General features: G+C 47.8%; 1 long non-coding RNA gene across 2 annotated transcripts; it reads right to left on the reverse strand.

The window, feature by feature from the left end:
* Positions 1-2202: 2202 nt before the first annotated feature.
* On the reverse strand, positions 2203-12066 carry LOC123801591 (uncharacterized). 2 transcript variants are annotated; one of them, XR_006782265.2, is made up of 5 exons: positions 11915-12066; positions 6306-6351; positions 3348-3470; positions 2856-2966; positions 2203-2489 (listed from the first exon to the last, which is right to left on the reverse strand). It is a non-coding gene; the product is annotated as an uncharacterized LOC123801591 (long non-coding RNA). The 2 variants fall into 2 exon arrangements; XR_015722524.1 differs by having other exon boundaries at positions 11578-12066.
* Between the last annotated feature and the right edge of the window lie 3936 nt (positions 12067-16002).

Below are 16002 nucleotides of genomic sequence, written 5' to 3' on the forward strand. Positions count from 1 at the left end.
ACCAAATGTGCAATTATATGATTATATACCAATCCATGGGCCGTGGCCAATAGCTTGGTTGGATGGTGAGGGACTTCGAAGGAACATGATAAAAAAATCGGTGATGAGAAAACTTGGAGAAGAGGTATGTGGATAGACCTCTCTGAATGGGCAAGAAACACGAAGATACTTGCATCTTACATAAATGCTTACCTAAGGGAGACCTCAGGGAGGAGGATTTTAACAGTCAAGCAGATAGGATATCCTGTTCTGTGGATAACAGTTGGCCTCTTTCTCCAGTTACCGTTGTCATCATCATCATGGGCTCATGAAGAAAGTAGTCATGATGGCAGGGATGGAGGTTCTCCCTGGAGACCCTTTCACTTGCGAAGGCTTACCTGGCTACAGCCACTGCCGAGTGTCCAGTGTGCCAATAGCAGAGACCAACATGGAGTCTTCAATATGGCACAAGTACCTGCAGTGATCAGCCAGCTACCCCAGGGGCAGGTTGATTACATTGGACCAGTTCTGTGGTAGAAGGGGCAGTGTTTTGTTCTTATTGGAATAGACACTCAGGTACAGATTTGCCTTGTCTGTGGGCAGTGCCAAAACTACCATCCATGGATATACAGAATGCCTTATCCACTGTCATGATATTCCACATAGCATTGTCTCTGATCAAAGAAATCACTTCACAGCAAATGAAGTATGACAATGGGCCCATGCTCAGGTAATTCATTAGTCTTACCATGTCCTCCACCATCCTGTAGCCATTGGATTGACAGCATGGTGTAATGGCTTTTTGAAGACTCATTACCATGTAGCACCATGTAGATGGTAATACCTTGCAGGCCTGGGGCCAAGTTCTCCAGAAGGTTGTGTGTGCTCTGAATCAGTGTCTAATGTATGATGCTGTGTCTCCCAAAGCCAGGATTCACGGGTACAGGAATCGAAGAGTGGAATTGAAAGTGGCACCCCTCACTCTTATCCCTTGTGACCAGCTACCAACATTTTTGCTTCTTGTTCTCTTGGCCTTATGCTCTGTTGGCCTAAAGGTCCTAGATCCAAAGGGAGGAATGTTCCCACCAGAAGACACACAAAGATGCTATTAAACTGGAAGTGAGGAGTACTGCCTGGCCCATCTAGACACTTCATGCCTCTGAATCAAAAGACAAAGAAGGGAATTACTGTGCTGCCTAGGGTGATTGATCTTGAGTACTAAGGGGAAATTGGACGGCGACTCCATGATGGAGATAAGGAAAAATATGTCTAGACTACAAGAAGTCCCTTATGGAATCTTTTAATATTATCATGCCCTGTGAGTAAGGTCAATGAAAAACTACAACAACCCAATCCAAGCAGGACTACTAATGGCCCATATTTGTGAACCATGGTTTCTCTCTACCAGGTAAAGAACCCCAACCAGCTGGAGGTACTTGTTAAAGGCCAAGGGAATACAGAATGGGTAGTGGAGGAAGGTAGATGGAGGAAGGTAAATGCCAACTATGACCACATGACCAGTCACATAAACTAAAAGTAACGGACTCAGGAGACAGAAACCTGGATCCGTAAGGACATTTTTTAAGTGGGCAACTCAACCAGGTCTGCAGTCTGCCCTACCTCTGGACTTCTTACTAAGTGAAAGAAATAACCTTTTTGCTTAAGTTGAGATTCTCTTATACTTTAAGCCCAAATCGTACCAACCCATACAGTGTGTGGGAGTATGCGATACTGTTGCTATTATGAGGACCCCAAACACCAGACCGTGAACTGATTCCAGAAGTAGAAGCAAAAGACAGCCTTATATTACCACAATCTCTCAAATACCTCTCTTCCCTTCCAGACTTCTGAAATTACTTTACTAGGGGACAAAAATTATTTTTCCACATTGAATCTCAACCTGCTGATAGACAAGAGAAAATACGAGTAGAAAAAAAAAAAAACTCAGGAAATGATCAGTCCAAAAATGAATAAAGCATACTGATTTCAACAAGAGGCATTTTGCACTACCAAATTAATTTTAAAAGATCCTGACACTCAAATGACTGGCCAGGTTGTGCGAGAATTTTTGAAAGCAAGAAAAATGTATCAACTTCTTTGATAAGTATCTTAGTTTGCTCAGGTTGCTATAAAAAATACCATTAGACTGACTGAAGCAATAGGCATTTATTCCTCACAGTTCTGGAGGCTGAAAGTCCAAGATCAAAGTGCTGACAGATTCGGTTTCTTTTTTTTTTTTTTTTTAAGATTTTATTTATTTATTTGACAGAGATAGAGACAGCCAGCGAGAGAGGGAACACAAGCAGGGGGAGTGGGAGAGGAAGAAGCAGGCTCATAGTGGAGGAGCCTGATGTGGGGCTCGATCCCATAACGCCGGGATCACGCCCTGAGCCGAAGGCAGACGCTTAACCGCTGTGCCACCCAGGCGCCCCCAGATTCGGTTTCTGGTGAAAGCTCTCTTCCTGGCTTATAGATGGCCACTGTCTTGCTGTGTCCTCACATGGCTTTTCCTGGATCAGGCACATGAAGGGAGTGAGAGTTCTCTGTCCTCCTCTTCTTCCAAAGCATGAATCCCATCATAAGGAATTCCCTCATGACCCCGTCTAAACCTGATTACTTCTTAAAGTCTCCACCTCTAACCACCACCAGAGTGGGGATTAAGGGTCGGACCTCGGAAAGGAACGGGGTACACAAACATTCAGTTCATAACAATATGCAATGCTAAATATTTGTTTCGAAAACCGTGCACACACTCATACTTTTGTCAATGTCCTTCAGTGACCACCAGACACACGACACACCTATAATTGACCACGCTGGGTTTAATGCCCATGGGGAACCATGGGAAACCTCTGTAAGTCTTAGACAGGACTTACGATAAGATTTGGGCTTGTGTCCGGTGTTTTGGGAGAGATTTTAGAGAAGTGGAGCCTTCCTCTGGACTGGATGCCGTCAGGAAATGAAGGTCATTCAAGAATGAATCTTATCTAGAAGGAGGAAAGGGTGGGTGAGGCTAACGCTCAAATTTGGAAAGAGGCAGCGGTCACTCATATTAACCAAAATAGACAGATGTTTGGTTATTTCTGTGGTTTGGACAACGTTCATGTTTTATCTGGGTCAAGACACGGTTCTGGAGTGTGATCTTGTTTTTGTCCTGACCCATGATGGCCTCGTGGTGGCCTGGTTTAATGTTTTCTGTGAAACTGTTTCTGTTCCACAGAGAACTGTAAATACAGGGCCAGCTCCTGGCTGACAACGGCTGCTTTCTCCTTTTCTTGCCTTTCAGCCCAAACACAGTGTGTATCAGTCAGCTTGTGCTGCCAGAACAAAGTACCACAGACTGGGGGGTTTAAACCACAGGCACGGACTTCTCACTGTTCTGGAGGCTGGGAGTTCATGATGAAGGTCCCAGCAGGATTGGTTTTTGTGAGACTTCTTTCCTTGGTCTGCAGGTAGCCACATTCTAGCTGTGTCCTTCCATGGCCTTTCTTCTGTGCAGAGAGAGAGAGAGAGAGAGACCTCCAGTATGTCTTCCTCTTCTTATAAGGTCATGGGTCTAATCAAATTAGGTTTCACCCTTACGGTTTTATTTAAGTTTAACCACCTCCTTAAAGGCCCTATCTCCCAATACAGTCACAGTTGAGGTTAGGGCTTTAACTTACAAATTGTGGCGGGGGGCGGGGAACATAATTCAGTTCATAGTACTGGGCATCAGAGTCCAAGATTCTAGAAAGATCTTTCACAGAAGGTAAAAGTAATGGACATGTTGATGGTGGTACTACTTTTTCCAGGAGAACTTAGGAATGGCAAGTATCTAACAAAGCAGGGTAGAAAAGGCACGTGATGGCTCAGAGGACAAAAGGGCCCGGGGCTGGCTCAGATGGCATTAGGGTGGCAGGTTAATTGGTAACTGTTTTTAATTATTAATTTTTTCATGTTTCTATAATATTGTTTTTGTGGCAATTAAAATACAAATACCTATGGGAAAATTGATAAATAGATTTAAACTTTTTCACCCCTTGGAGTAAGTGAAAGCTAGCGGGTGCTCGTCCGTGTGCTTTGCTGTGCCTATGGGTGAGACAATCAGAAGGGGAGAGCAGCGAAAGGGTGAGGTGGGGAGGGGGCCCCTGGAGCAGGGGGCTTAGCATAAGACCAGGAAGGGCAGCCAGAGAAAACCTGGAAAATCGACCTCTTACCTGATTTGTCCATCATCCATCAAGCTGCATCATCAGCCCATAATTACCCAATTATGTAACCCCCACCCCCACCCCCACTGCCAACCCCCACCCCGAGCAGATGGCAAGGAAGAACAATTGAAAGAATAATCTCTAGGAGCACCTGGGTGGCTCAGTCGCTTAAGCATTTGACTCTTGGTTTCTGCTCAGGTCATGATACCAGGATCGTGAGATTGAGCCCCACATGGGGCTCTGTGATCAACAGGGAGTCTGCTTGGGATTCTCTGCCTCTCCCTCTGCCCCTCCCCTCGCTCATGCATGCTCTCTTTAAAATAAATAAATAAATAGAATCTCAAAAAAAGAAAAAAAGAAAAGAAAGAATAATCTTCAACCACAACCCCCACCCTCCCCTCAGCTAAAACTCTCGCTCCATCAAAACACCATTATAACATCATTTTAGGTATAAGGTGATAAATGAAAGCTTTTTTGCCCACTTTTGTTGTTCTTGTTGAGTTTTTTACCGAAAAGAACTGCCCCCAACATAAGAAACAGTTTGGATAGAGACATTCACTTAGGTGGTAGATCTTGAGAAAGTATTCGGGAGCCCTAAACATATGGCCCTGACTTAGTGTGGGGGACAGATCATTACAGGAGACAACACACCGTGACCTTCACGCTCAAAGAGGAGTCCAAGGCTACAATCTGAGCCAAATCTGTTTTCTGGATAAATCTGCTCCAATCTCTTGTAACAACTGATTTCCACTCACCTTAATGGTATGCCCCAGTGCCTCCCCACTAGCGCACCACGCCCCACACCCCTCTTCTACTCGTTGTCCCCTGGAGGCTAGAAGAGTCCATTTGGAAGTGAAACGGCACTTGGGAAAAGCTTTTTGTTTCATACGGGGAAAACCTCATCATGCATTTCCGTCTCTTGGCAGAAGGCAAGACTTCTGTCACGAGGGCAGCCTGGAATGCTTTCCCCAATTTGTAGCTGACCTTCTAGAATGGATCTCTCTTCTTGATCTGATTTGGCCACCCCCATCCCACCTGCCCCGTGCATTTGCTCTGCTTAAACCTTTCAGCACATTTGTTAACTTGAGTGACATTGAAAAAAATCGCCACCCGGTTAACACGGAGTCATGCAATCCCGGGGATGTGTATCATTCATTTAATTGGGATGGCTTGGTTGCCTCCCAGATGTTCCCTTTCAGCAGATACCATTGTGTTTTAAAACTTTGGATAATTATAGCTCTGTAAAGCTAGAGTACAAGATCTGTTGGCTCCAGCCAGCTCCGGGCTCCTTATGTAATAGCTTCATTGTTTGGTAATCGCCCTATTCACAGAGCGAAGGGATCCGTGTCAGCCAAGACATCTATTCAAAGCACTTCCCCTGCGCTGCATAAACAGTAGCGGAAGACGTCTACCAAGGGAACCAAAACACTCACGAGAGACTTGGCCCCAAGTATGACCAGAGCTGCTTTTCCCTTCTCACAGGGAGCTGTGCTGCAGAAATGTCTTCACCTTTTCTTTAGCGACACATATGCCTCCGGGCAGAGGCTTCCCCGTGGCGGGAAAGCCCTGCTAATTGTGGGGAGCCCCGAACGGGTGGGGTGTGTCCGTGTGGGTGGTGCAGGTGGGAATGCCCTGCGGCCCAGAAATCAGATGGAAGGGCTGGGAGGAGACGCAGAGCACCGGGGGTGGTCCGGGGAGGTGGTCCGCACAGGCTATCCCCGAGGAAGAGAAAAAGGAGCGAGAACTGTCCCTAAGCTGTTTCTTGGAAAAATTCAGAATGACCTCTGGGAAAGTGGGGGAGTCACCAGGGATGGCACAGTGCAGAAAGAGGCAGAAAGTTCTTCGATTCTGTGGGAGGTCTTCACCAGGGTGTCTATACCCTGAGGGATGCCAGTGAATGTCCAGCCCAGTTTCCTTGGCTCATCTTTCACACCTGCTGATGCAGGAAGAAATGCACCCCAAAAAGCCCTCCCTTCCGTGCTGGTGTTTCTGAGATTGCCTGGGAAGTCTTCTTGGAGGGTAATGAACCTGAGCCACACGTAGCTGGTTTCCTCTAAAATCCACAGCCCGGAGCTGCCCTCAGCCAGCCGCTCCTCCCACCCCAGCCCACCCCCACCTAGCCTGATGCCACTCTCCTACCTTCTCCTCGGCTGTCCTCTGAGTTCTGATCCTGCAAGCCAGGGTCCTGGGAGGGGGCAGAGGACAGTGAGAGAAAAAACAGGGAGATTTTAAAAGTAGTGATACAGGCCCCCATCTAAGGCTAATTCTATGTGGTGTCGAAAGGCATTAAAGGCATCATGGTTTGGGCATAAAGATTACTTTAAAATGAAAATATTTGAAATCTTATCTGAACTTCCCTTATCTGACTATGCCAGAGCCTTTCGAAAAATACAGCTGCCACTCCCCCGCCCCCCGCCCTCCAAGGGGGTTTCCTGTGAATTCCAGGAAGAAGACAGACGGCCCATTCCCATTAGCATCAAGAAAAACCCTGCAGAACCTTCCATCCTTTCCTGTTGAAGCCCTAAGACGCCCACAACACACACACATACACATTTTTATTAAATTGGTATATAAACCTTTACCTCTAAGTATTCGATTCGGTGAGTTACTCATTACTGAAAACTCCCAAATGCACAGTAAATAAACCGTGTCTTTTCTCCTGTTCCTCTATTGTCAGTTCCTTTGCAAGGCCTGGCCATTTAAACCCAAGTGGGTAGAGGAATAGTTTTCTCCCAGCTGTTTATATATACAAATGTATATATACATACACACACATCCATATATATGTACACAAATTTATATATACAAATAAACGGTTTATAAACGTGTGTTTATACAACTTTATATGTGTATGTTTACATGTCTGCACACACACACAGAGTTATGTATTTTGATAACCGACAGTAGCTGCAGGCCCTCTGACAATACTGAAATCGGAAAATCCTCTGGCTACTGGTCCCACAATGCCCCTTCGTCACCCCACCTGACACGCACAGTGGCACACACACCCCGTGAAGTGGGTCTCCTCCCATGGGAGTCTGTTTCTGCAGGGCAGGCACCAGCTGTGGCCTGCGTGCCCTGCCAGGCACTCGGGGCTCCAACCACAGCTGAGGTCCTTGGCCCTCAGGACACCAGAGCCACTGAGCCTCCTATTGTGGACGGATGAAGTGTGTGTGTGTGTGTGTGTGTGTGTGTGTGTGTGTGTGTGTGTGTGTGTTGGGGGGTGGTCCTCTCTCTCTTCTCTGTGTGATTTTCCGTTGGAGACTTTTTAAAAAAACATTCAGGCTTATCCTCTACTGTTTTATAAGGCCTTAATGGAACACGGTGGAGTCTTCTCTTTAAAACCCGCCTTCGTCCCCTGGGTTTATACCTGTGTGTGATGTGGCCTGGCGAGGACCCACCAGCTCCGGCGGGGACACAGTCTGAGGTCCTCGGCGCTGTTTCCCCAGCACTTAGACCCTGCCTGGCGCTTGGCCCAGCCCCACAGCCTCGGATCCATAATTCTAAACTCCAAAAGGCTTTGAAAACAGATTTTTATAACCGCTTTGGTGGCCAAAGGGGAAGTGAAGTGATATAAAGCGCCATTTATCCCACTTAGTGTGAATATTCATATATTTTGCTGATACAGGACGGTGGAAACATTAGCATCTTTGATTCACAGAGTGCCACTTCAAACCCCTTGGGATGTTACATTGTATTTGGTGTATGCACCCTCTTTTCTTTTAAACCCTGCAGCACTGAATTCTGAAACCCGTCTGACCTCAGGGGCTTTGGATCTGTGCTGGTGGCTTAGGCATGTTTCAATAACTAAGAGCTGAATGAGTCTGAAGGGCTCCTTCCTCCCACACCCGGGCTTTGTTATGGGTCCAGTTCTCAGCTCTTGGCTCCTTCCTCTGCGGGGAGGGACCACCCTCCAGGCTCGTGCAAACAGGTTTCGCTAGGTCTCCTCGGGTTCAATAGGACCAGTGGGCAATGATCCATGGCTGGACCAAAGCTGGGCCCTGAGCGCACGTGGCAGTTTCATAAGGAAACAATCATTCTTAGCACCATAGTAAGAAAGAGACAAGTAGATACCATATTTTTAGATCTGAGCAGATATTCAGGTCTGGTCAGTTAGCAAGGAAAAAAAAAAAAAGAACAAAAACAGGCGTTTAATCTTGCTAGTGGTCACAAACACCTGAACGTGGACATTGATTGACCCTCTAGCCATACCGGATCGTCTTTGGATGGGTGTTCTAGAATCCTTTTTGTTATTATTTTAATCCTCCTCCTTTTTCCCTTCTCTGTGACCTGAGGTCTCGGCCCTATTCCCATGTCCCAAGTGGGCTTGTTGGAGTCATCAAGGCTTTTTCAAGGTCCCAACCTACTCTGTATTTGCATGTAGGATTTCTACACCTTCAAAAAGGCCGCCAAATCGATGAAGTCAGGGCCCCACGAAACAATAATGCTCTTCTGGGAGCTGATGGCCATTCCTGGCCCCAACTGGGCCGCACTCTTGTGTTTCCCTTTTTTCATGGTGGGACGTCTACACGGCCAACCTTCCTCATGTGAATCATGATGGCTTCTCACTACATAACCTGAGTATTTCATGCTAACATACTCCTTCCCATACAGGAGTCAGAGGCCTGAGATAATAAGGGACTCAAAGGGAAAGTCCGTACAGGGCTGAGTTGGGCTTTTGTTTGCCTTCATTTGCAAAAGAGAAAGGTGATGCTTAAAAGGCTTGGTGAGTCATTTATCTAAGATCAGGTGGCTGGTCAGAGAGCCAGTCAGAATTCGAACCCAGGTCCTACACTCCCAAACCAGTGCCTCTTACACTGTTCCGTATTCCTAATTCATGAGAGGCATTCACTGGAAGAAATAAATTGGGTTTTACTTTTATTTTTTTTTAAGCGATCTTCACACCCAGTGTGGGGCTTGAACTTACAACCTGGAGATCAAGAGTTGCAAGCTCTACGGACTGAGCCAGCCAGGTGCCCCCTGGGTTTTCAGGGCTAGTTCATGTAAGAAGCACCTGGGTCTTGTTGACGAACCTGGACCTAATGTTGCCAGCATTTTCAACAAGGACCAAGATCACTTTTGAGGTTGCATTTTTTTTCTCCTTTCACTTTTTTTTTTTTTTTTACACGAATGGGTGTTTCGGTAGGAGCGTGATCTCCGTATGTGAGATACTAATACACTTAAGCCATTTAATAATTTGGGGCTTCATTTTCGGTTAAACTGGTGTTGAAACAATTTTTTAATCAGAGTGCGGCTGCCTCCTGCCCATGTTGATACTCGTGCTGTAGAGACAGGGTGGGCAAGCCAGAGGGGCCGGAGTCATGGGGGCTGTGGGGTAGGACCACCTCATCACCCCTACCTGACATAGGAGTGTCCAACAAGGTGGGCTTCCAGATGATAATCCCGCGGGGAGAACAGCGCAGACGTGATAAGAGATGGCACTATTCCTTTGCTAGGACTGCTGTGGCCAAGTACCACAAATGGGTGACTTAACAGAAATGTCTTGTCTCTGTGTTCTGGAGGTTAGAAGTCTGCAACCAATGCGTCGGCAGGGCCATGCTTCCTCTGATGGCTCCAGAGAAGAATCCGTCCCATGCCTATCTCCTAGCTTCTGCTAGTTCCTTGGCTCATGGCAGCATGCCCCAATCTTCTCAAGGTCCTCCCCTATGTGTGTCTGTCCAAAGGAGCCCTTTTTATAAGAACCGAAGTCATATTGGATTAGGGGACCGCTTTATTCCAGCATGGATTCATCTCAACTCATTGTATCTGCAAAGACCTTATTTCCAAATAGTCACATGCTGGGGCTTCAAAACAGAAATGTGGTGGGGGGGCCACATTTCAACCCATAACAGTCCACCCTCTCGCCCCTCCCCCCAAATTAATGTCTTTCTCACATGCAAAATACATTCACCCCATCCCAGCAGCCCCCAAAGTCTTAAGCTATTCCAGCAGCAACTCTAAGTCCTAGAACTCATCTAAATGAGCTAAGGGTGAGACTCAGAGTATGACTCACTCTGGGGCAAAATTGTTTTCCATGTGTGAACCTGTAAAAGCAGGCAAGTTGTCTGCTTCCAAAATACAAAGGTGGAGCGAGCCAAGGCTAGACATTCCCATTCCAAAAGCAAAAACCTGGAAGGAAAAAAACAACAAAAAGGTGTTATGGGTCCCAAGGAAGTTTAACACCTAGCAGAGTAAGTTCCATTAGATTTTAAAGCTTGAGAATAACCCATTTTGGCTCCATGCTCTGTCCCCTGAGCCCGTCCACCTGATGGAGGATAATCTCCTTCATTTAGAGTCTACTGATTTAAATGGCAATCTCGTCTAAAAGATACCTCCACAGCGACGTCTGGACTGGTATTGGACCAAAAACCAGGGCACCATAGCCTAAGCAAGTTGACAAATAACATTAGCCGTTGCAGATTATTTTTGAGTGAATACTACAATGTGTCCAAGATAGGGAAAGCCAGGAAATGGTAATCAGAAGAGAAAGTGGAGAAATCTTGGCTTTTTGTCCTGAGCAATGTACCAGTGGGGCAGGACTCCGAGGGGTCATCAATTAACCATTGTGTAAAGAGTAGTTTTAATCTGTCCCAGTGGTTTGGACCAGGGGAATGGGCAGAAAGAACACCGTGTTTTCAGCCATCAGGAAGCAAGGGAATTTGCCCTGGCATAAAGGGTGGGAAAGGGGGTGACTAGAAAGTCAGCGTGGGGTGGTATAAGGTGGGGCACTAAGGAGAACTGGCTAAGGGCCTGGGTACGCTGGCAGCCCCCCCATTCATATGTGGGGCCCTAACCTCCACTCTGATGGTGGAACCTTTGGGAGATAATTAGGTTCAGATGAGGTTGTGTGATGGGATTAGTGCGTCTGTAAGAAGAGGAAGAGACGGCAGATCTTCCTCTCTCCCCGCTGTGAGCAAGAAGGCAGCCTGGAACTGAATCTCACCAAGAGACGAATCTGCCAGCCCCTTCAGATTGAACTTCCAGCCTCCAGAACTCTTAAGACATAAACACCTGTCGTTTAAGCCCCCTAGCCTGTGGTCTTGTGTTTTAGCGGCCCTAGCAAATATGATACAGAGGAAGCCACTGGCAGCCTCCTGAACGTGTCTCACCGGGACAATATTCTATCGTATTATATTGGCCTGCTTCTCTCTGTCCCTACAAGTCTTCAGGTTCCACAGCTGGTCTTTTGAGAGGATGCCTCCTCTTTTGAGAGGATGCCCCGGAGACCCGGGGCCGAGCAGGTGCTCGCACAAGAGTTGTTGAATGAGAAGGTCACTGGACTGCACCCAGCTTCCTCAAGCTCAGCGGCGACAACAAAATAACACAGTGGGGGGGGGGAGCAACTTAGATCGTGGGGTACAGTGACCCTTATCTCGAAGCTGCGTTCGTCAAGCAAGCACGCCGTTCTTACCTAGATTGTGTGGTTGTCTGACTCAGCTCCGGGAAGGCAGACAGCTGAGAAGAGGGCGGTGTTGAGACACCCCCAGCCACCCCTTGGCGGCTACATGAGCCTGGTGGTTGTCTGAGCCAATGCTAAGATAAAGGACTTTTAAGGGGACTAGCCTGCAAATGCCTTTCTGTTCTCAGTCTGTAACCAGAGATCTTAATCTCTACGCAAAGTAGATGTTTGCCTCTAGACATTCTTTATTCTAAAGGGCATGGAGGGGGAAGGAGGGAAGGAGCACCTTTTGAGGAGGAGAGAGAAGGTAAGTAAGACCTTATGCTCCTAAAGAGAAATGCCTTCCTACCGGGTGCGGGGAGCAGCGAGTCACCCATTTAAATCCTCCTTGGAACCTTCTGGGTGTCCGTCTGTCTGGGGCCCATCTTGTTTCTGCGCAGGAGAGAGGGAGCCGAAGCGGGCAGCTGGGGTTTATGATGATATCTTCATGTCAGCCTGTTCGGCACCCACACACTACCCCAAACATATGACATGTGATAGTTCATTCCCTTGGATTGCTAACTTGCGATCTCCGTCGCTCAGGGGCCCCCTTCCTCTGAATGAGGCTTGAGAGAGAACCAGAAGGCGATCTGCGCCTCTAGCTTCCCACTGAGGACGAGGCAGCTCCAAACTGGGATTACTGATTTCCATTTCAAAACTGTGTTCAATTTAGTTGATTTAAACGACTTGACTTTCCTCTGTGAAATGACTGTGGCATGTGAGCTCAGCCAGTCGCTTTTTGAAAGGCATCAACACGCTCCCTGCAGGGACCCAGGGAGCTCCGCCACCCATTGTTTATCTAAAAACAGCGTTTTATTATTGTCGCTCAATTAGTCCAGACAGCAGACACAAATGACTTTCAACGGCAACATCCCAACGCTGCGTGTCACTCATAAAACGCCAAAGACGCTCTAATAGCTGGCTAATAAAACCAAAATGTGCCTGTATCGATTCCGCGATTATTCAAATCCTCACCCTTTTGTCGGAAATCTCTTCTTAATCTAATTACGTACAATTGTTTCACTTTCGTAAAAGAACATTAACCCCAGCAATCCACAATTCTGTTCTCAATTTATGAGCAAGCAAACCAAGTTTCTTCCGAATGTAAACTTTGGAGAGGAGTTGATTTTCTATAAACAAGCTAACATATTTGTTCCCCTCAAGGTCGAAATATTATTGCCTGTAGGGTTTTTTCCGACAAACTTTTTTTCCCTAAAAATTGCAATCTGTCATTTCGCAGACACTCACGAAAAGCCACTCCTAATCTCTTGCAGAAGATAAGTTTCTCCCTGTTTATACTAACCGCTGTGAAAATGCTATTATACGCAACTGTTTCATCTGTTTTGCAAACATATGCTTTCACACACACACACACACACACACACGCACACACACACACACACACGCTCAGCTCACGGCAGAGAGAGTTGCCTGAAATGGGAAAAGTCCTTTGCAAAGGACAGAAACGAGATGCAGCGAGCCTCCCAGCATTTCCCATTTTTCAAATCCGCCTTGGAAGCCTGGGTGACTGATATTCAGAAATCACAGGCGAGCACCACGCTCTTGAGTGGAAAGATGCCTAATCTCTGATTCATGCCTGTGATTTACACCTGGAGAAGTTGGGGGCCCGAGAGGTGGAGATTTAAGGTAAAGCAAAGCAAAGGAGTGGAGCCCAGGTGTTCAGTCATACGCCCGGACTGCTGTGTGATTGCAGCACAGAATCCGAGAATTTGGGTGGTAAGGACCCCTCCTCTTTGTGGGGCCCATGAGGGTCTGCTGTATTTCAGGTGTTCTTGCTTAGCTGTATAAAAGCCCACTTCCCCGAGACAATCCGTCCCCCACCCCACACATGCATGCACGCCCACTTGGGTCATATAACATTTCTAAAGTTTTCACTTGAGTTTAAGGTTGGAAAACATCCAGGCCAAACATGAAATCTCAAATCTGACACTCTCTTCCCTCAGGGCTGCTGCCAAGCGCCCTCTGGTTTCAGTCCTAGATGAGGAACCAACATGACCTCATGGCTGAAAACTCCATCCTTGGGCAGGCCTGGTCTCGCCCGCTCTCTGCTCTCTCCACTGGTGAGAAGGAGAGGGTGATGTTGGCATGGCGAGAAGAATTCCTCTTTTACCCGTGGGCAGAGAAATGACCCTGTCTGGGGCTGAAGGCTAAAGAAGGAACCTCCCCAACATGTCTAAAGGTGGAGACCGGAGGCTGAGAATGGCGGAGTTGGGGGCTCAGAGCTCTGCCCGCCTGAGCAGAACTTCTTGTTTGGTTGGTTGGACTGAGCATCCGCTGTTTCTTCAGAAGAATTGGAAGCATTAGGTCATCGCCAAAGCAGCGCTTGGGTGTCAAGCCATCTTAACTTGGGTGCCCAGCAAAATGCCTCTGCCACTTGACTGGCTCTGAGCCACGTGACTCTGGGTGCATGTCTTCCTGCCCTCAGTCTCTGCGTCTTTATCCCGCACATTTTCCTAATCATTCCTTTCCTTGCCTCCCTGAGGGTGTGCACCACTCTTTGAAAAGCACACAATGTCCTCCCGATGCAAATCCTTATTTGCCCCGATCTCTTCCTTTCATGGAATGATGACAAGTTCCAAGGAGACATAAGAGACGTCTGATGTCTGATCAGTGAGTTAGAAAGACTACCTTGGCAGGAACACCCAGCATTAGTTGATTAGACATATGCTACTGCTCACGGGTCATCTGCTGTGCGTACGCCTTTAAGAGAAAATACATTTTTCATCAGGCCACATTCTCTCGGAGTGCTGTCAGTTGGTCAGTTTCTTTCCCACCTCCGCCTGCCCACATGGGGGGGAATACCGTCTCCATCACTCAACGAGCTGCCTGGCAGAGGGATGGGCTTCCTTGGTTTCCACCGGCTAATATTGCAACGGCATTGCACGCTCTGGCTGCTGGAACTTTCCTCAGGAAGCCACACGAGTGACCCTCAAACTGTGAGGGCTTTCTGGTGGTATTCACCCTGAAGTTTTAAGCCCTCACCCGTCTCCTTGGCTCTGGTCTCTCTTGCCTCCCGAAACCACAAAGCAGTTAGAGATCCTAATCTCTCAACCAAAGTCACTCAGCACGGACGATCAGATGTCACCTGAGGTCACAGCGGCCCGCCCGCGGTGGAAAGTTCCAACCCGGGTTGCAGCTGCTTTTACGATCTGCCAGTTGACTCGCAGAGAGAGCCCAGAAACCCAACAGGAAGGTGGTTTTCTGAGGCATGTTAAAAATATATTTATGTTTGTTTATATATGAGTGATTATTTTTAGTTCGAGGAAGAGGCTTGACAAGGATCGAGAGGCTCCACGGTGGCCTGGCGTAACCAGCAGGATTTGCACCTGCACAAAACCAGTCGTTGGGTGCTCTGCTTCTGGGCTGTTGCCTCCTATTTTTCTCCCTGCCGGTCTCCCAGTGCTGCAGGAAGAGGGGAAACTGGTCCCAGACCAGGCTTTCCATCTTATTTCTCTGTTCCCCTCCAGGCTGGCCCGGCACCGCTAAGCATGGCTCACTCAAGAGGCCAACAGCTGAGCTTCAGGCTTCAAGAAGCACTTTCTTGCTTCTGCGGAACAAGAGCCAATGCCTTCAGAGCTCTGCCCGCGGTGCTGTGCCCGGTCGTTATAAAGACTGGGAGCTCCGGTCACTCCTTTGAGTCACAGGAGCAGGCTGGCTGAACATCTATAATCCGGATGGTTCCTACATTGTGGTAGGAACTCCAGACTGAGGGATGCCCAAGGTTTTTAGCAAGATGTGCTGATCCTTCGGTGTCTGGCCTTATGCCCTCCTTTCAGATGTGGCACATAGAAGAGAACTTAGAGCTGTATGTTGTTCTCCAGCTAATGCAACAGCCCTCCCCCAGCCACCGCCTCGCCTCCGCGCAGTCAAGGGGGAGGAGCGGAGCATGGGAACCAAAACAAGTTCAGGGAAGATGAAGGGCATAACCCCAGAGGACCAGTGGTTGACAGTAATTCTGGAATCAATGACAGCATCTGGGGCACTCAAGGATCAACAGTGACCATCTAGATCCTTCTTTACCTGTGCCGCCATGGATTGCTTCAGCAGAGTTTCTCTTATGGATAATCGTACCTGCTCTGGATAACCCTGATCTCAAGGGATGTCCTGTCGGCCTAGGGCTTTCGAGTCCAGACGAGGGATGGCAATGTAGTCAGCACTCTCTCCGTGCTCCTGGGGAGCCCTTGATCATTTTCATGCACACCCCCCTCAGGTGTGTCAAGCAGCACCTGCGTCTCTGCTGGAAGGTTACCCTCAGGGTCCTGAAACTACCTTGCCTGCTTATAGAAGAAGCAATGATGAGAACTTGCAGCTTTCCAGGGATGTCATCCCTTAACTAGTGAATGACAGACGGGAGGGGGTGTTAATGCTTCAGCTTCC

This window comes from Ursus americanus, chromosome 32 (genome assembly GCF_024610735.1).
Source record: "Ursus americanus isolate L20-20 chromosome 32, mUrsAme1.1.p, whole genome shotgun sequence".
Lineage (NCBI taxonomy): Eukaryota > Metazoa > Chordata > Mammalia > Carnivora > Ursidae > Ursus > Ursus americanus.